Raw genomic sequence first — 22712 nt, forward strand, 5'->3', positions numbered from 1 at the left:
CACCAAAAGAAATGGCTCGAAAGAGAAAAATCCCCTTGTTTTTATCTCAAACTAGAGCAAAGGGATGTGAAACAAACGGAGAACTAACTGAATATAATCCATCTTCAAACAGATGTGTGTTGTGGGTATTTACCTTCACAGAGTTGAAATCTTTATAACTTCCAATCTGCTTTGTGAAGCCTCTCCTGACATCTCTTTTTACTCGGTTACTGAGCTCACATTCAGTAATGATAGTTTGCCGCTTTACTTCCATAATTGTATGGATATACATATATAATAGCTACGTTGCGGAGTTATCTGTCGTGGCATGTTAATCCTTTTTGAGCCTCAACATCGTTTTTCTCTCATAACAAATGAAAAAATTCCAATAATGACTTGAGATAACTTTTTTCCCCACACGAAGAGTCATCAGGATCAAGTATCATTTTTTCCAACTTGTTCAAAAGGGTTTCTAGAAAATGTCGAAGTTTGTGTAAACAGAGTCAAACTATTAGAATTTTTCATAATAGTGTGATGTTTCAAAGCCAACTCCACACAGCCAGGTATAAACATGTGCTGGAGGGATACTGGGTGCATTATAGTGTTGCCTATCGATCTATTCGTCGGATTCTTAGGTTTGTTTATTTATTCTTTGATCAGATATTTCCTTATTTAAACTAGAAAACTTTTCCAAGTTTAAATTATACTTTATTCAGGCAAAGGTTTACATTTAGCATATATTTTGTTGATTTAAAAAAAGGGGTTAAAACATCCTAATATTTCCCTAAGTAAGGTATCGTGTAAAGGCACCAATATCCCTACTGTGGTCTCTTATGAGTTTTTGTTGATCCAAAAGAAAGTCAAATTTTAAAGAAACAGTTTCACATTTTGGGAAATATTGTATTATTTATTTCCTTCCGAAGGGAAAGCTGATAACACTCTCATACGCTAAATATGAAGCTGGAGGCAGGAGATTGTTAGCTTAGCTTAGCATAGCAAACAGGGGGAAACAGCTAGCATACAAAACCCAAACTGTAAAAACAACAATTTGTGGTTTACGGATTAAACAATTTAAATATATAAATAAATAAATAAAACCCCATAACTTCATATTGCCTACAGCCCATCTGGTTCTCAGCAACAAAGTGAATAAGCATTTCTTCAAGTATATTCAGTGCAAAAATAATGGAATCAGCCTGTCAAATAACCACCATGTGCAGAAATTGAATTGTAGAGTGTCAACACCCCCTAAGTCGCCCTCAGAGTCCTCAATTGTACCTATACCTAAAAGGGTGGCAGTAGCTCAGTCTATAGGCAGTTGGGTTGGGAACTAGAGGGTTGCTGGTTCAAGTCCCCATATGCACCAAAAGTATGGTGGTGGACTGGTAGCTGGAGAGATGCCAGTTCACCTCCTGGGCACTGCCAAGGTGCCCTTGAGCAAGGCACCAAACCAAAGCCGCAACTGCTCGGGGCGCCTTTCCATGGGCAGCTCCCTCACTCCCATTAGTGCATGTATAGGTACTGAGCATGTGTGTAATTCAGACAACGTGTGTAATAACAACAGAGTGAAAACATTGAAACATTGGAATTTCCCCTTGAGGGATTAATAAAGTATACATTATTATTATGGGCCTGCTTGAGGCAGACATGTTTACACACCTCCAAACAAAGGGAGAAAGAGCAGATATCAAAAAGACAGAGTTGTAATTTCTCCTCAAAACAATTTAGCTGCTGAGCCGTGGTGACGAAAAAGCGACAAGACAATGCATCATTTTCTCCTCCGCGGGATTTGGTGAAGGGCCTCTGCATTCCAGAGGTGGGAGCACTGCGGACTCAGAGCGAAAATTAAAAAAGAGAAAGAAAGTGAAAGAGAACGGGAGTATTTTAACAAGGGCAGGAATTCTGGAGGCAGTGTTTGAACAAGGAGAGGAATGCTCTGCGCGTGGCAGAATAAGTGCCGGGGAGGAGAAGAGAACATCAACAGTGCAGGGAGTGAAAGGACTGGAATAACAGTGTGGGATTAAATGGCGTGAGATATGCCGGGTGCACAATGAGCCCATAAGTGTGGGTTGATGAGAATATGACTATTAAACATAATGTGCGTTTACAGAACAACATTTTCACAATTCCTGTTCATATGATTGTCATTTTTCCTGGAAACGTGACACACATGCACAGCAGCTTCAGTTCCTTTCTGCAGATTCATATTGCTTGAAATCTGCCATCAGTCCAGTCTACATGGCCAGATGGGAGTTCATTGGCTCAGTCAGTGATGCTGCCCCTGGGATTGCTACGCCGCTCTGCTACATGATGTAATGGTTATGACAAGCCTCATTGCAGGATAATTAAAGCTGGTCAGGAATAAAGCGAAATTGCCAGATGATGGCTTCCGCTGCCAATGAAAGAGGAAGTTATTATCCACTTTCTTTGAGCGAACACTGCCATTCCAGCTCCAGCGGAGTCATTGTTGGGGATTTGGCTGCTTGTTTTACAACGTCGCACTCGATACAGGGTTGAATGATTGAATAGAAGCTGCTCTTTCCACGTCGTCAGTGTGTGGTTCAGTTTGTCTTATTCAGGCCAATCCATCTGAGGCATCGGACCTGTTTATTTTGCCATCTGCTCGACCTTGCAGGTCCAGTCCGTCACTCCGCATCGCCCTTTGCTTGACCCCTTGAGGATGAAGGGGTGCCAAGACATGTGCAGCTGAACCTGGTAGCCCGTCAACAGCATCTCTGACTTTGATGGAACTGTCAGAGAAAGGATGGGGGCACCGTACAGAGTGGAGGCAGAAGAGTGTAGGTAGCAAATAACCCATCCGTTCATTTTCTGGCTGTTTGAGCAAGGGTCGACCCTTTAGTTCCAATCAAGCCAAACCTAGTTTGGTCTTGCCAGACCAGAGGAGGATCTGGCTAGTCCATACAACATTCCGGGATGGGAGAAAAACGTGCTCTGGTTTATTGGCATTTCTTTAAAAACCAATCACTATCGTCATGGGTGGCGCTAAGCAGCGGGCAGAGCCCCGGTCCCTTGCAAAATAGCCTGGGGAAGGAACCTGTTTTGGTGGAACGTGTGTACGTTTAAAGGTTGTTTTAGTTGTGCAATAGAAAACTCAGATTGGACAGATGGTCTAGCTAGCTGTCTGGATTTACTCTGCAAAGATCTGAGGAGCAGTTAACCATAGTCCTCATACATTTTTTTTTAAATTCCAACACAAAGCTAACAGACATCCTGCCGAAAAAAAGGACATCTGGCAGAATTTCAAGCTGCACCGGAGCAATCCTGGAAGTGGAACGCAAAGGATATAGACTAAGCAAAACCTAACCCTACACTGATATTCTGTGCTACCCCATGCACAAAGCCGGGCACTTAAGATATAGTTTTTGAAGTTTGGTGTGGAAGAACATGATTGGTCTGCCCAGAGCCCTGATCTCAACCTAATGTGATGAACTGGACCACCGAATGTGAGCCAGGCCTCATCACCAGAACCAGTGCCCAGCCTCACTGATGCTCTTATCAGGCTGAGTTGGAGCAAATTCCTGCTGCCAGGTTTCAACATCTTGTGCCTATAAAGCAGCAAATTAATGCCCATAAATTTGGATAACACGTTCAACAATAACACTGTAGTTATCAGGTGGGCACATACTTTGCGGGTACGAGGTAGTGCTGTTTATGTTTTTTCCTTCCTTTTACTTTTCGCCCTTTTTTACTTTTCCATGTCTGTTTATTTTTTATCTTTTTCTCTCTGCGTATCTGTCTTGCCTTTTCCGCTAAAAACCCTATAACGTTACCACGGACTCTTTGCGCTAACTTTGTTAACATAAAGAAGAACTATCACATTCTGTCTCTTACTAATGAAAAGTTGAATTTATAAGCAACCAAACACAACCTGAATCCACTCACAGGTTAGCAAACTGTGATAGGCGTTGCTATGACTCTTCTGGAGTTGCACTGTTTCAACAGTTTCCATTATCCCACAATTGTCACTTGTGGCCACAGTGACATGATAGGCTCCCTTTAAATCATATAGGCTACAAACAACTAATACAATCTGCCAGAGTAATTAAATAACTTCCTGTGAATTTTTTTTCGACAGCTATCTTCCACTAGCCTGACGTCGTCATACTCAGATTCTAGTCAGAATATACAAACTTCCCGACCTCAAATGTTGTGTGCGGGGCTAAATTCGGCTGACATCCAGGCTAATCTTCCACTTTGCTGAGACATTTTAAACTGCAAAAGTGTAGATACCATAAACAGGCTTTGATCACCACATTATTGGAATTTTCACTTGGTTTAACACAAATAAAAGTCCCAGAAAATAGTCTCCAGACACCATTTAAAAAGATCTGTACAGTATGAACACCCACCCAGGATTACGTTACAAAGGATAGTGGCATACTTTCTGTATCCTGTCTAATGGTAAGAGCACAGTGACTTGTCAAGAGCCCTGCCTCTAAAATAAAGTGCAAAGCCTCTGGGAAGTAACAAAAAGAACAGTGGCCTCCGGTGCAGCTCCACTGCAGCTGCCCCCCCCGCTGCTTTCTGTCCACTGATGAATTATTCTGTATGCACCTAATAACACAACCGGTAAATCAGAGAACCCTCAGGAAACTCAGAGTATGTGTCCACCAGGTTTGATTTGATTGCCCTCTGCATGATTATAATGGTGTTTTACCTTCAGTTCTGACCAGTAATGATTGTTTGCTCTGCTGTTTGATTTTTAATGTATGTCCGTGTTATGTTCACGGTGAATAATTTAGGCAGGTTTCTCAGGTCTGGCTCTCAGGAAACCAGCACAACACTCAACATCCCCACCTCAGCCTCCCCCCCTCCCTATCAGCGCAGACAGATAAGTAACTTTTCCCACGGTGAAGGCTTTTAACTGCCTCGAAGTCTGGAAAGATTCCCGCCGCTCACTCCTGCAAAAGCCAGAGCCTGCTTCCCTCTCACTGGGGGGAAGTTACATTCACACTATCACAGTCGGTCGTCTGTCTCGAGCAGTCGGTCTTCACTGGGTCCATCATCCATCACAAGGGGAGCCATGGCACAAATGCCACGCAATCAACAGCGTGACAGCTTGATAGACTTTCACGAGCCGCTTCTCATATGCCGTCGCAAAGCACATATCTGACAAACCAGCAGAGACAGGTCATCAAACTAGAAGATAGTTGCTTTCAGTCGAATATTTTCTCAAATCGGTTAGCTCCTTATACAACGCACCTTTATCTTCTCATGGAATTGGTTAAATTGGTTAAATAATAACGACATATTTACTTGTGTGCATGTTGTGACTTGGGTTGCTGAATAAACCACATGGCAAGTTTGTGAGATGCTCTTCAAAAGCTGGAACATGTCTGTATATCTCAGTCTTTATGGCTCAAGGTGTTTTTTTATAGTGCTCAATAAAAGCATACACACATAACTGTTGTGCATATTTACAAAGAGACTGTTGTTTGTGCAGATATGGGTGTGTAACACATATACATACATACATATATACATATATATGTATATATATATATATATATATATACACACACACATATATATATATATATATATATATACACACACACACATATATATATATATATATATACACACACACACATATACATATATATATATATATATATTGCATTCTCTGTCTTTGTCTTAGATACGACTTAGATGATGTGTATTATTTAATCTCTCAATGAATTATGGGTGCTTTATTTCAGACCAAAGGTCCATTTTAATATACAGTATTTGATTTTGATTTTGCCAGAACATTCTGCTCTCTACCTTTTCCAATCTGCACACACATTTGTACAATGTGGGCACATTTATGCTGTCTGACATACAGTATAACGAGCATTATAAAACCTTGGCACACACAATAACATTCTCATGGCATTAATATATGTGACTGTAAGTGTCTGCGTACTTTCTCTTGCTTTTTCTAACTGCACCATAAATACAGTGGCAGGAGACCCAGCTATAGAATAGAATAGAATACACTTTATTGTCCCCGAGGGGAAATTTGTCTTGGACACAGTGCCACATCCGTTGCTTCTCAACACAAACAATATGTAACATAAAAACATTCTCAAATTAAAATAAATAAAATACAATACAGTAGGATAAAATCAACATAAAGTGAGATCAGCAGAGCGTCCTAAGACACAAGGACACAGACTTTATATCAGTTGACAATATGTGAATATTCATCAATGAGCAGAGTGATTACATATATGAATAAAAAGCACATTAACCTGAGAAAATAATAGCAAATTCAAAGCTACATACAAGCTCCATCCTGCCTATCCCCAAAAATGGACAAGACAAGAGTCCAGCACTTCACTGAGTAGATACAGAATTTAGGCACTCCACTCACACTCATTTTCATAAAAAACCTTTTCATGACTGATTTGATCGAGAGCCCTGGAGGCATCTCAAAAGTTGTAAGTGGAATTATGATAAATGGCAAAGAGTAGAGCAATAATTTATATGTCTGTGCCATGCTTATCATTTGTGAAGATAAACAATTCGAAGCTGACTGTAATTCTCTCAGTCACCTTGGATACTGTGGTTATGGTGGCTGTACAGTTATTAATCTTATACTGCAGGAACTAACAGCACATTCCCTTTCATTGTCTCTCTGCAGACACATCCTGACTACTTTGACCTAAAGTAGTGAGCATGTGAAAGGAATTTTAGGGTTAAAATCCACATCTTACACTATAGAAATACACGATTAATAAGCTTATTCAGCTGAATCACAGTGGGAGCAGCTTCGATCAGCATTTAATTCTCTCATCGGTACAAAAGATAAATACCGGCGTTAGAAAATCTGGTTCTTTGAAAATAATTACAGGTAGTCTCTGTATCCAAATATAATATCCAAACACTGGCTTTGATTTTTTGTTTTTGTACATGTTGAGAAAAATACAATACAATCTGTCAATTTAGGATTACTTTGGCAACCATGGCACTCAAAAATCCCTACCTCTCTGATTTGCTTCTTTTGACTGGCTTCTTTCATAGCAACAGTGACTGAGGCAAAATTTTCATTAAGAATACTGTTAAAGGGGCGACCTCTAGCTCACCCAGTAGGAGCGTGCGCCCCATGTAGGCTAAGTCCTCTGCAGCGGCCTGGGTTCGAGTCCAACCTGCGGCCCTTTGCTGCGTGTCATCCCCCATCTCTCTCCTACCTTTCCTGTCTATCCACTGTCACTTTCAAATAAAGGGAAAAGCCCCAAAAAATAATCATTACAATATATATATAAATAAGAAACAGGATTATAGAAAAAAAAGCAAAAAAAACAAAAACTTCTGGAAGTAGCAGCTTCCGATGCTTAACAATTCCTGATATAAAGACCACCCAATACCAATGTAGCTAGCCCTGGTCTCTGCTGAGCTCTCGTTGCAAATGTCCAAAAGATTTACAGAAAGAGTCTAAAATGAGGTTCTGTTAGTCCTCTATGAAGTATTCCAGTGTTCTCTATATCAACACAAAAGGCAGACACATGATCAAATATTACAAAGCTATAATTGCAAACCATTGAATTACAGTTAAATGAGACACACTAATTCAGCATTCTATAGGATTATTTTGGAGCACTTTAAACTCTAATACAGGGGTCTTCAACGTGTTTTTTAAATAAGGACCCCTTAACTGAAAGAGAGACAGAGCAGGGACCCTACTACATATATTGTATAAAATGAAGTTGCATATTAAACTGGGCCTACAATAAAGTGTAGGGCGGCCCAAAGCCTTCACATACCTTTTTAGTGCATAGAATACTAAGCTATTAAAATAATGTGTCGGCATGATTTTATAAATCATCTTTTATTGTTACACACACGTGGCACAGTGAATCCTTAGGATTAACTGTATCTGTGGATGGCTATCTTGGTGACTACCTTACCTATGGGCCAGTAAGCCTATCATCAGTGGAGATTTATATTGGCTAATAATATATTGGATTCATGTTAAGACATATTCATTTCTGAAAACACGTTCAAAAATTAACAATAATTTGGCCCCTCTCCCCATTGTGACTCTAAGGACCCCCTAGGGGTTGTTGAAGATCTCTGCTCTAATACGTTACCACATATCCGCATCTCTTCTTTAAAAGACGCACAGCCTTGCACAATCTCAAATTTCATTCAGCCGGTCAGTAATGTTCTTTAATCCACCGTGCACCAGAGCACCGTGGTTTAGGACTCAAAATACCTGTACAACTGCTGAGACAGAGGGAGCGTCTACAGTTGGAGCAGCGGGCTGAGAGGTCAGGTAGCGCCTGCAGCTAGTGGCACCTCTGTGAAGGCAAGAGGATTAAGAAAGTTGGAAAAAAAATACCAACAGAGCTGGGTTGAAGAGGTTAGCCAAGCTTTAGGTATCCTTCTAATTAATATTTAGACCTTGTAACTATACAAGCGAGGTCCCCTTTGCCCTCCCTGGCCCCTGCTTGTTCAGAGTGAAGGAGTTTGTGTATAGAGACAGCTCTCCTCGACTCCAGCTAACGGACTCTCTGAGCCTCTTCTGAATCATTGGGCGACCCCGGGCCAGCTTTTCCCAGAGGCCTTTTCGGTATTCTGTCCACAAAGCCCCCGTCAAAAGGGGCAAAGACCCTCATTGATCAGCTGCGCCTTAAGATCCTCTTTTCTCATTTAGTGAGGAGTAACTGTTACATCACTGTCACAGGAAATGGATAAATGGTCATGTGATTTATGAGGGACTGGCTGGGTCGCAGTTACAATGTGTTCCTTATCTTACAAATGTTTGTCTTTGTGTATTGTATTCTAAGTGTAGATGCAAAAAAAAAGGTAGTGGGAATAATTTGTGTTTCAAAGATGGCGACGACTATTCAGGAAAAGAGCTAGAAGTAGAAACTGGTGGTCCATTTTTAACATACAGTCATGACTAAATGAACCTTATAGAAACTATTCACCTACTCCAATTATCTATGATGATGAAGTGCACATTTGTTTCCCAATTACTGTACATTTTCTTAGAATCTTATAATTAAGAAAGGTTGTGCCACTCATCATCAAAAAGGGACACGTTTTTTGGATAATAAAAAAGAAGGTCTACCTTAATAAGAAATTCATTGAGTCCCAAAGCCCCTGAAGGCAGACCACTTCATTACCTGAGCTTGAGGGTTCATTACTGACACTGAAAATACAGTAGGCCGAGTAGTTTGACAAAAAAAAAAAAATTGCAAGGTGCAAGGTCCACTTATTGGAGCTTTCAAACACTCCTCCTGGCCTCAATCAGCAGGGGATGAGTTGTTTTACAGTAATGTGATTTATGTATGTTTTGGGCTATTACAGGTGGTTTTATATGGGGGTAGATTGTAGACACCGTCTCTGAAAAAAGAACTGTGTATCAGCACGTCATTTTGATCTGCTCCAAGTTGTATTGGGTTCCTGCGTGGCCCATGCTACACCCGTCGACCAAATGAAAATTGGGTCACTAGTTTTTCAATTAGTGGAGTGGCCTGCCATCAGATACTTAAAGGCTCAACACAGTTCAAAATGATTCAATAAGGAGGGCACTTGTGTGCACATGCTTCCCTGCTGATGTTTGGAACCAATATTTAGTTATAGATAATGAGGAGATAACAAAAAGGCTTCAATCACTTAACTATAATACATAATTGAAATAGCTGATTAGTTTGTATACTGTTTATAAATTCCCATCGATTGACAATTATTTACCAATAAAAAAAAAAAAGATCACCGAGGGAACTTCAATTGTTGATAAAGACCATAAGTGTGGACCTGGTGGTAAGAATTTTCTGTCACACTCCACTAGTGTCAAGGTGAAATATTTAAAACCAGGACCGTCATTTTGTAATTTACACCTGTGCTATTCAATACTGACATGTCAAATTGTCCTATAGCCTAATGCTAAGATTATTTTGCTGCAGTATTTTCACACACCTTGCAATGTTATTTTATGTAGACTGAATTAGTCAAATGATTTTCTGCTGCATTTTCCAGCACAAAATGCCAATGCACAAGGCATCGCTATGCAATTTGAACACCTCTGCTGCCTCATGAACTCACCTGAAGTAAATTTTTTCTGCAAAAGTGAGAATTTCCACCTCCGATATCAACTAAGGCACTCACATCCCCTTTTGACTAACTACCATGACCTACAAAATTCCAAACCACATCCTTCTCCAAACCTGCCACATTAATCAAATGCCTTATTTTTATTCCTCACTCTGTTCCCATTCTCCCTTAAGCCTTTTTGACAAGGTAGCACCTAGCTCACTGCACTCCACTGTATGCACCTCCTCTGTCATGCAGATGTAGCCCACAACTTAATTATTCACCCCGATCTATCCGCTAACAGCAGCCTACACTGCAAGTCACTCAGCCCGTTAATAAATATTCTCTTTGCTAAGATTAGAAGATTTGGCATGACCTAGATATCAAATCAAGCTATTGTTCCAGCTCTGTCATGCTACATTTTCTCTGACAGTGAAGGGAAAGGAGAGTGAGAAAAAGAGAGGGTGAGGCAGACGGATACAAACTTAGAAAAATTCTTCAGTTCAACAGTGACCCCTGCTGTAGAGTGCAGAATGGTTTTCCTTCCCTCAGGACAGACCGCTTATAGGGGTCTGTGATACAAAAGGGTGAGGTTTGTGTGCCTTCAAAGTGGCTTTTTCTCTATGCTGATATACTACTGAGATCTGTTAAACAAAAACAGCATCCTCTCCTGTGTGTACCTGTCCTATGGAGTCACAACTGTGCCAACAATACAAATCAATCAATTTTTTTATCAATACAAACATTTTATGTGCATGTATCAGTGTGTACTGCAGGGATGGCTACTGCAAGTTGAACATGCAATGTGTTTTACACACCTGCATGATTTTCATGTATTTAAGCCTTTGGCTAATTGTACCCCTATTTGAGCTTGATAAAGCTCGTCAATGTTAATAAAATTTTCTTGGTCATATTTTTACAGCTTCAATGTGCAGTCACTACCACAAAGATTTTTTTTTTTCTGGAATAAAGTGATTCTTTTTTTAAAAACCTGTCTTCTATAAATAGACAAAAAATATTTTAACTCCTGAGCTGCCATCGAAGACCATGAGATTCCACAACATGTCATTCATATTGACGAATCAAAGGTGTAAATTAACATAAACTGGTTATTTTCGTGAAAATAGGCCACTATTTCATCTTCCCACCAGCGATGGGAATTAATAATTGTATTTTAAATGTTAAAAAAAATACATTGGTCTTGAAATTTTACTTTTTTATTTTGTTCACCGTGGCTTTTGCATTTTAAAAGTAATTTGTCTCATCCTTTAACATTTATTTCTTCATATATTTCTATTTTGTGCTTTTAGTTCTAACTACCTAAAAATGCTCCTTTAATTACCAATTCATAATTTGAATTTAAAATGTATAAAAAGTATGAAATTATTATAATTAAACATTTTAAACCTGGTAAGAGACATGCAAAGAGACAGACAGACATGAACATCATGACCTGTATGGGAAACTTCTCCAACAATGTACGTCCAGATATATCAAAATCATTTGGATGGCACAATGCAGACTCCATAGTGCTGCCCTTGTCTACCAGTGTCAGTGTGGTCACCTCCAAAGCATGTCAGGAATGCAGTGTGTCCCAACACCCGCTCATCCAGGACACTGTAATCCAGCCCTAATCCTCACCTTGACCATTTGTCTGAGTGATGTGTGTAATCTTTGTTCAAGGTTGGTAGACTGCTGTTTTTGGGAGATTGAGTGGGGGGTTGTGGCAGCTATGCCATGCCCGGGGGGGGGGGGGCAGTTCCTCTGGAGTCTTAAGACTAGGCCCATACAGCTGCAGCCTTGTCACTGCTAGCAACATGCTTTATGTTTTCCATGTTGCAGGAGAGCAAGAGTAATCACCGGTTCTGCAGCAGCAGTGAAGATTTAGCCGTCCTCTTACCTTCAGCCCAAACCGTCAGTCACTCAGAATAGAGCAGCTGCCTGGAGGCTGCCAATGGAAGTATACATCATCCACCGATCATATCCTCCTCCTGCTGCTAACCACTGTTACACCTTATGAATCAATGTGTCAGAGGGAAATATTCATGAAAGGCAATTAATATAACTAAGAGATCTATCAACCATAAACACAGGAGTTGACAACATTAGCATCTTGATGAATATTTATCACAAGGAATGGCAAGATCAAAGGGTTTCTTCATCGCTAAAGCACAGGCAGACCTCTCACAGAGCTGTGTGAATGCAAAAAATAATAATGGTGTTTGCTCAGTGATGACTTTGTTAAGTGATTAGGATGTTGGTTTAAACAGACACTGGGGGCTTGTGGGTAGACATGGCTGCTGGTGGAGGAAGGGTTGTCGTGTTCAAAAGGAGATTTTAAAAACACCTGCAGGCTCTAAAACATTTAAGAATAAAGCCCTAAAGCTGAAAAATATTTTTATGTCAGACAGATACAACAGAGCAAGCTGTGTTCAAAGTACCTAACCACAACTAAACGTAACGTGGAGTAGTCCACAGAACTCCTCATATGAGGTCCAGATGATTTATGAATAAACATTACGAATAGACAATAGACATTACAAATAAAAAAAAAAAATCTAAACATCTAAATCAGGGGTCTTCAACGTTTTTTAGGCCAAGGACCCCTAAGCTGAAAGAGAGATGGAGCAGGGACCCCCAACTACATATTGTATCAAATTTAGTTGCATTTTAAACTGGGCCTACAATAACATGTTGGCCAGCCTAAAGCCTTTATACATACCTTTTTTATGGTGCATACAATACTAAGCTATCAAAACTAATTATTATTGACATATTCATATGCTTATACATGTTTTAGTGTTAAATATACAGGTAGCAGAGTGAATCCTTAAGTTTAAGTTTAACTGTATCTGTGGATGGCTACCTTATTGGCTACCTTACAATAACAATAAGCCTATCATCAATGTTGTGTAAACACAAATCACAAATAGGCCGATTTATCTTATGTATATTTTTCCAGACATTAACTTTAAACAATAAACAATAACTTGGGGCCCCCCTGCAGCAACTATGAGGACCCCCTAAGGGTCCCGGACCCCCTGTTGAAGATCTCTGATCTAAATAAAAGATGGTATCAAGTTGCATTTTGGAAATGTAAGATCCAGTGGTTTTGACCATTCTTTTTCAAATCTTTCTGTTGAGATTCTCCCAACCGCATGGAAGAATCCACTTTAATACGGGCCACTACCATATTACCAATATTATTTTCACAACATCCGTATGTGCGTATTAGTCCTCTTGTGGACAGGAGTTTCTGTTAGTGTAGCTCATGAATATACTGCTGTTTTGCTAACTCTTAAATATTCTGTCAGAGATGCTACTGTAAGCCGCACTTGAACACACTATCAACACATTTCTTTTTGTAATTAGTCCGCCCCATTTACCTGCCTTACCTTGCAGTGGTAGCCTGACAAGCCAGACCCACATCAAGATGCTGGGTCTGGGAACTCACCATTGACAGGGCTCAATCTGAGGGGCGGGATAAACGGTTGTCTTTCAAATTCCCTCTGCACGTAATAGGATAGTGCTACAACCAGGCAGAGCAACGAAGAAGGTAGCGGAGCTAGTTGATCGATTAAACTTTTGCCGTCTCCGGTCGGCAAAACTCCAAACACATCATCCTTTTTTAAGAATGATTTCAGTGCCGTTCTTTTCTCAAAGAAAAGCTTAACTTAAGTCTTCCAAAAGACCGCTGTTCCCAGCAGCAGCAGCCATAAGCCCGCCCACCGACTCTAAACACGATGTGATTGGCCTGACCAGAGTTTGGTTTTTCCAGCTCGCAAGTCAACGGAGAGTGCCTAGACCCCTGGCTGCAAATTAAATTTATTGCCGCTAGGGTGCGTCTAGATTTCTAGGCTATTGCAGTGCTGGAATGTAAGTATATTTACGCAAGTACTGTACTTAAGTACAATTTTGCAGTACTTGTTCTTCACTTGAATATTTCCATTTTATGCTACTTTATACTCCACTACATCTCAGATAGATATTGTACTTTTTACTTTCCGTGTGTCTATTTGATGTTTTTGTTGATAATGGCTGTTTTCATTATGGTGATAACCTCAGAGTAGGTCAGAGTTCAGCCACCACTTCTGCATCAGCGGCTGTATGTAAAACAACTCCAGTATGTTAAGGAAGTGGCACAGGCAGGAAATGGAGCGAGACAGATGTCAGACTTTTACAAAGTCCATTAAAAATATCATTAAATTTGCATATGACCCAGGACGGCAGGTTGTTAAAGCTCAGCAGATAATTTGGAACATTGGATGGAGTTGAACCCCAATGATTTCATTCAAGGCTAAACTCCTGCCATCAGCATTCAGACAGGATGAGTTATTGCCTTGTCTTGCCCGAGCCTTGAGTGTCAACCAAATTAAAATTCTGCTCAGAGTGGAGGACATATAACGAGAGAAACTTTTCCTGCAAGGTAGAAAGGGTGGGAAAAAAAAGAAGAAGAAAAAAATGTGGGAAACAAACAATGCTGGGCCTTGTAACAGGTTTGGATGATTTTCTGTGACACCAGTGGGTGGAAAATGGCATCAGGGCTCAGAGGTGAGGCTCTGGAGGTGATACACTGGGCGAGGAGGATGGTGGACAGTTGGGTGAAGTGAGGACAGACCCAATAAGGTTCATACGAAGACCCTCATTACTTCAGCGCCATCACATCACCCTCTTAAAATGGGCTCCTGTTCGGACTGTCTGGATCCTCTCTTATCCAGTCAAGCTGATACGGTGAGTGAGGGAGAGAGCAGATAACCTCCCGTGCTCTCCATCTGGCTACCGACACACACTTCATGTTTACCAATGAGCTCGCCGAGGAAATGGCGTCATTCAGGGCGACAGGTACGGGTAATGTACACCGCGAGTCAGTTTGAGTCTGTTTTGCTTTTTTTCTTTCGTCTTCATTAATTGAAAGGAGAAGAATTGGGATGGGACCAGGAAGTTTGCCTTAAAGTTCAATACAAACAATGGCTACCTCCTGTTGTACCTGACCTGTCTTGTCTTCATGAGCAGCTTCAGCACCAGTGCTGTTATTTACAGCATTATGTGTTACTGATGCTCCCACGTCTGGATCAACAGAGGATCAGAGGCTAATTTTGTTCTCATCTATGAATCTGATTATGGGAGTAGTTCAAATAAATGCAAACACATCTCTGTATAGTACTCGGCATTTCTTCTGTACACTGGATATAAAGAATAAATCCAATGGAATCTAATGTACTACTACCTTTACCACTAGAGCCAGCACTGCTACTACTAGAGGAACAGTTGAAGTACTTAAAGGAATAGTTTGACATTTTGGGAAATTAGCATATTAGCATATCAATGTTTTGATCTAGCGCTCTTGCTGAGCGCTAGATCAAAACATTGATACCACTTTCATGTCAGTGTGGTAAATACAGTGCCTTGCGAAAGTATTCGGCCCCCTTGAACTTTTCGACCTTTTGCCACATTTCAGGCCTCAAACATAAAGATATAAAACTGTAATTTTTTGTGAAGAATCAACAACAAGTGGGACACAATCATGAAGTGGAACGAAATTTATTGGATATTTCAAACCTTTTAAACAAATAAAAAACTGAAATATTGGGCGTGCAAAATTATTCAGCCCCCTTAAGTTAATACTTTTTAGCGCCACCTTTTGCTGCGATTACAGCTGTAAGTCGCTTGGGGTATGTCTCTATCAGTTTTGCACATCGAGAGACTGACATTTTTGCCCATTCCTCCTTGCAAAACAGCTCGAGCTCAGTGAGGTTGGATGGAGAGCGTTTGTGAACAGCAGTTTTCAGTTCTTTCCACAGATTCTCGATTGGATTCAGGTCTGGACTTTGACTTGGCCATTCTAACACCTGGATATGTTTATTTGTGAACCATTCCATTGTAGATTTTGCTTTATGTTTTGGATCATTGTCTTGTTGGAAGACAAATCTCCGTCCCAGTCTCAGGTCTTTTGCAGACTCCATCAGGTTTTCTTCCAGAATGGTCCTGTATTTGGCTCCATCCATCTTCCCATCAATTTTAACCATCTTCCCTGTCCCTGCTGAAGAAAAGCAGGCCCAAACCATGATGCTGCCACCACCATGTTTGACAGTGGGGATGGTGTGTTCAGGGTGATGAGCTGTGTTGCTTTTACGCCAAACATATAGTTTTGCATTGTTGCCAAAAAGTTCGATTTTGGTTTCATCTGACCACAGCACCTTCTTCCACGTTTGGTGTGTCTCCCAGGTGGCTTTTGGCAAACTTTAAACGACACTTTTTATGGATATCTTTAAGAAATGGCTTTCTTCTTGCCACTCTTCCATAAAGGCCAGATTTGTGCAGTATACGACTGATTGTTGTCCTATGGACAGAGTCTCCCACCTCAGCTGTAGATCTCTGCAGTTCATCCAGAGTGATCATGGGCCTCTTGGCTGCATCTCTGATCAGTCTTCTCCTTGTATGAGCTGAAAGTTTAGAGGGACGGCCGGGTCTTCGTAGATTTGTAGTGGTCTGATACTCCTTCCATTTCAATATTATCGCTTGCACAGTGCTCCTTGGGATGTTTAAAGCTTGGGAAATCTTTTTAGCCATCCGCTTAAATTCCAGCTTTACAGTATTCTCGGACCTGCCTGGTGTGTTCCTTGTTCTTCATGCGTCTCTACCTTCACGGACCTCTGAGACCATCACAGAGCAGGTGCATTTATACGGGAGACTTGATTACACACAGCTGGATTCTATTTATCATCATTAGTCATTTAGGTCAACATTGGATCATTCAGAGATCCTCACTGAACTTCTGGAGAGAGTTTTGCTGCACTGAAAGTAAAGGGGCTGAATAATTTTGCACGCCCACTTTTTCAGTTTTTTATTTGTTAAAAAAGTTTGAAATAGCCAATGAATTTCGTTCCACTTCATGATTGTGTCCCACTTGTTGTTGATTCTTCACAAAAAATTACAGTTTTATATCTTTATGTTTGAGGCCTGAAATGTGGCAAAAGGTCGAAACGTTCAAGGGGGCCGAATACTTTCGCAAGGCACTGTATGTAAGCCGGAGCCAGCAGCAGCAGGTGAGCTTGTTACTCTAGATCTCATATGTTTAATCTGTACAAAACCGAAGTGGGAAAAGAAGTTGTGTGGTTTAAGGGCGTTTTCACACATACCTCGTTTGGTCCGGACTTTCGGACTTTTTAGTTTGATCCGAACCAAAATTAAAGGTGTGAAACCTCCCCCGGACCACGGTCCGGATCAAAAGACCAAATTTTGGTCCGACAAAAAGAGGTGATCTCGGTCCGGACCAAACTGAACCATGGTCCGGTTCGTTGATAGTGTGAAAGCATTTTTTGGATGGTTCAGACTTTCGGACCAAATACAGGAAGCTCTGGCAGGCTCTCCTCGTGTTACAAGACCGGGGAAGCTCCTTTAAGGAATAACTCGGTGCTTAGTGAGAGAGAGAGAGAGAGAGAGAGAGAGAGAGAGAGAGAGAGAGAGAGAGAGAGAGAGAGACGGTAAATGCGCTCAGAGCAGACAGCTGTCGGCTATCAGAGCAGAGAATACATCAGCAGTTTATTTGTTAAGTGGTAGTAAATGTACAGTGTATGTTTCCGTTTGTCTCTGAATAAATGCTCCAGAAAGAAAGTTCCCGTGTCTTGCTTCTCTACATCACAACAAAACAAAAAGAGCTGCGGCAGTAGGGAGAGCAGCGGTCAGTTGAATAGCCTAAACTCGGACCCAGAGAGAGGATACGAGAGGACGGGGAAGCCCGTCAACAAACCAATCAGTTATAAGTATCTGGAGACGCAGCTCACGTATGTGATGACGGCAGGACGTAGTTTTGTCACGTATAGATCTGTAGTGCGCTTGCAAAACTGCAGTGTGAAACCAAAACTTACCGGATCAAATGTATACAATGTAACAAAAACATGAACCTTGGTACGGACCTTGGTTCGGACTTTCATGTGTGAAAACGCCCTTAAGGTACATTATGCATTAGACTATTCCTAGGCTGCAAGTAGTTATCAACCAGCGGAGACTGCTCCCTGTTGAATTGTCATTTTTACACTTTTTTTTTTTGTACAGGTTAATCAAGAGACAACATGTTAATTTGTGGGCTTTAGAGGTGCTAGTAGGCTGATTTTGTTACCATCGGACAGAGCAAGGCTAGCCGTTTACCCTTTTTTTCCAGTCTTTATGCTAAGCTAACCACCTGCTGGCTCCAGCTACATATTTAAACGTACAGACATGAGACTAATCTAACTCTCAGCAAGAATGCGAAGAAGCCTATTTCCTAAAAACGTCGACCTCTTCCTTTAAGAAATTCAGACAACAACAATTTTAGCAAATAATTTTGGGTCATTTTTAGATAGATAATAATAATTTCTTGCCCCACTAGGGTGCAAAAGAACTCCAAAACAAGCTGACAAACACTGGGTTTTCACGGGCAGCTTTTTTCAACTGCAACTTCGCTACTGCTCTGCGAAAGTCTACTCCGACTCTTGAACATCAGACACTTTCACCGCTGTCAGTGGACTTCACTCATACCGCTGTTCTCACAGGGAATGAAAAGAACCGCTCCACTCCTCCAGTACTGAAGCGGCCTGTGAAAACCCAGCATTACTCATTGTCACCTTTGACTGCTGGTATAGCTTACGTATTGGCAAACAATTGCGTTCTCTAATTGTGCATCACCACTTTGTCTTCATATTGACTTTCTGTTTGGTAGGGGATTATTTTGTCTATTTTTCTTCGAACAGATTTCTGCTCATGCGGTGTTGGTGAGGCTGAACCATCTAGTACATGTTGACTGTTTAACCTAAACAAAGGGCTAAAACAAGCTAAAAAAAAATGCGTGGAGCTAAATCGAGTGGTCATTCTCCTTCAGCTCATTCTTACCCCTTCTTACATTACAGTCTTAATTTAATTTGGTGATAATATAGATAATATAGATTAACTAAGCTTAAAGGAGCACGCCGACTTAGTGGGACTTTAGCTTATTCACCGTAACCCCCAGAGTTACATACCGTTGATAGTCGATACATACCCTTCTCATCTCCGTGCGTGTTGGAACTATGTCTGACGCCCCCAGCGCTAGCTAAGCCTAGCGCAGATCCTGGAGGTAACCGGTTCCGAATAAGTGACAAAATAGCGCCAACATCCTGTTTACATGTTGTGATTTGTATAGTCACAGGGTGTACAAATAACAAGGTCACTATGCTTCTACTATTACTCCAACCCTGAGCGAACTCCAGGCTCCTCACCACAGCAGGGCTGGGCGTATCGATCTAAATATCGATAGTATCGATAGCAAGATGAGTATTGGTATCGGATCGATACTGTCATGATGAGATCGATACTTTTGTTGCAGTTTCTCTCCCGAGTTCAGGCGAGCACAGCGTCTCTCCAAGTCTGTGTGCAGTGTGCAAACAGCACATCTCTCTCTCTCTCTCTCTCTCTCTCTCTCTCTCTGTGTAGGAGGTGGAGAGCAGAGAGTCAGAACAGTTATATTCATATTTATACATTGTGGCTTTTGTTTACTTATTTTGCACAACTGACTTTATTTTTCACAGATATCTGTGTGTAATGAAAGGTGTTTTTGGTTGTGTTGTTGACTTTGTTATATTTATATTTTGTTACTGTATATTATTTTATTATTTTTATACTGTTACATTGTTTTATATTGTTCTAGTTAGTAAATAAAAACATTTAGATTTGCCTAAAATCTTTGTCCTGTGTTTTATCATAATCATAATCAACTAACTAAAGGCAAAATCACAATTATTCAATGATCGTGACATTACAAGTAAAAAGTATGGGTATCGGCGATACTAGCCCTGTATTTACTTGGTATCAGATCGATACCAAAATTCCCAGTATCGCCCACCCCTACACCACAGGGCTTCAGGTGCTGCTAGCAAATCACTCCGCCCAAGTAACAGAAGTAGCAGTGCTTCGCCTTTCAGAGAATATAGTTCCCAGTTTGTATACGGTTAGAAGACGGCTGTGTCTCATGTGACCTTGTTATTTGTACACGCTGTGACTATAAAAATCACAACAATGTAAATAGGAACATGTTGGCGTTATTTTGTCACTTATTCGGAGCAGTAGGCTAGTTGGAACCATTCACCTCCAGGATCTGTGCTAGGCTAAGCTAGCGCTGGGGGAGTCAGACAGAGTTACAACACGCACGGAGAGGAGATGGGTATGTATCGACTTGTCTAACTCTGGGGGTTACTGAGAATTAGCTAAAGTCCCAATAAGTCGGCGTGTTCCTTTAAGTGACTGCATACACCTTTACAAAACAGAGATTTGAAGGTTTAATTGGCATTTTAGGCCTTTATTTTATAGGACAGCTGGAGTCATGAAAGGGGAAAGAGAGGGGGAATGACATGCAGCAAAGGGCCGCAGGTCAAGGAGTAGTAAAAGTATTAATTACTTTCAAAAGGGTGTATCTGTCTTTATGTGTTAAAACAGTAGCGGAACAAGAATCCATTAATTTTGCATTCAGGCTCAGTTCACCTGAGCTGGTCTGACAGCCAGGGGCTCATTTCCTTGGCTCCGCTGGGTGCCATAGCTCTGATTATGCTCGGATCCAGCTCATCAGCAACCACCTTCATTCCAGAAGCTCAGATATGACACCTTAGGGGGTCTTTGTGTCTTATCTCAAAGCGAGGTCTGACCATTTAGTGACACACACAGAACTGAATTGTTGTGTGGAATAAAGAAAAGAATTACGGGCTAAATGCCGGCGATCCAGTGAACAACGATGGTTCTTATCAGAGCGACGCAGGGCACTGGAGGCTTTTTACCTCAGCTGATGGTGAAATACAGCTGGGAAAGGAACAAACACAGATGTTTGGCCGTTACTTCAAAATTCATTTCAGAGGATGAGGCAAATAGAAATTGAAATTCATAATATTGAGCCATGCATTGTTTGGGTGAAATATGTCAGACGCATCCGTTTATATGTGTTTATAGCTGTTTCACAGAGATATAACGCTTTGTCTCTTTCTCTGTCTCTTTCTCCTCCCCCTTATTTGCAGTCAGTTTCTATAAAAGAATAGCAATCGTACAGCAGTCTTAGTTATAACGGAAATATTTCCTTCTAATGCCATGCTGACAGATTGCTTTCTGCACCAGCAGCGATGGTCCCTCAGAGCTCCATTGCTAATTATGTCAGACATCACACACTTGTGTAGACCCCCCCCCCCAACTGCCTCAAAAAGACATGAAAAGCCTCATAATCTGACAGTCGAACTGAAACTGACGCCTGTCAGCATGGTAGGCAGCAAAAGCCAACGAAATGACGTACGATGACACACACACACACACACACACACACACACACACACACACACACACACACACACACACACACACACACACACACACACACAGTGCCCAGTGACAGTCATACATGACACCCACAGTAGTGTAGCCAATGCAATGAACACACTCCTCATCACACCACGGAGCACAAGAGTGTGGTTCGACATTGACGAATCGTCACACAGGACACTTCCCTCTGAAGTTGGTCGACTGAGGCTGAGCATAACAAGTGAGACTTAACTCAGTTCAGCATCTGACTTTGTTAAGCAACAGAAAATATAAACCGAGGGAAAAATGGCAACTGACACAAGAACAGCCAAGAGCTTTACTGTCACCTTACTGTCAGATTTCACTTTTCCTTTATTTATTGAAGTGATTCTGACAGAAAATCTAAACACCTTTCAACTTTCAGGGCTTGTGTCATCAGCACAAGTCTAGACATTAGCAAACAACCACGGGTCGAATGAATTATGTACGAGGTAAATACATTTCAAAATGATCAATCGGCATGTACTTTAATGTATGTTTTATGGAACTGTAACAAATTCGAGGACATTTCACATTAATTCATGATCATATTCAGGTATTTGTTGACCAGGAGGTCCCCATATTTACAGTATTTACATAGGGAGGTACTTCCACTCCACAAGATTCTTCAATGCCTACTAAATGGATTCAAAAGGCCATCATGTTAAAGCAAGGTTGCTGCTGGGAATCTAAAGTATACACTACACAAATGTATGACATGCATCTTAACCGCTATCCCAAGAGGACACTCCCATTGCCAAACAATTACTTCTGTAACAAACTACTCAGTGGAATGGGTATTACTTAAAGCAGCTTAAGCGCTTTTATTATTACTCTAATGTAGGGCTTTTCAAAGTCCAGACCATTTTTCTATTTTTAAGCAAATTTTCTATTGATCAATAAATAGTGACATTTAATAAAAAGTGTAGCTGTCATCATTCACAGCGATCCGGTCACCAGATACAGGTTTTAATGTGGCTTATTTCTTTATCGTTGACACGGTTGTCTTGGCATCGTTAACTGCTGTAGAGAGTTGTGCGTTGTTGCTGCCGAGTTCATGCGTTAACGTTACACTGGAGAATTTGCTATCAGCTCATAATTCGCAGATACAAAATGAGTCTCATTTTCTCTAGTACACAAATCTTTACTACTAGTGTGCTGGCCCAGTCACAAGAGATGTGCTGATAGTTGCGACGATACGTAGCCTACCGGAAGCCAGAGTAGGCCGGGTCTTTGCAGAACAACAAAGTGGTGAAGAGGTCGCTGTCAAAAATTTACAAAGAAAAGGAAAGTTGACCAGGAAAGCAGAGTATTCAACTTGAATGTTATGGTTTTGAAGTACACCTGAAGTGCAACCA

Source organism: Perca fluviatilis, chromosome 23 (genome assembly GCF_010015445.1).
Source record: "Perca fluviatilis chromosome 23, GENO_Pfluv_1.0, whole genome shotgun sequence".
Lineage (NCBI taxonomy): Eukaryota > Metazoa > Chordata > Actinopteri > Perciformes > Percidae > Perca > Perca fluviatilis.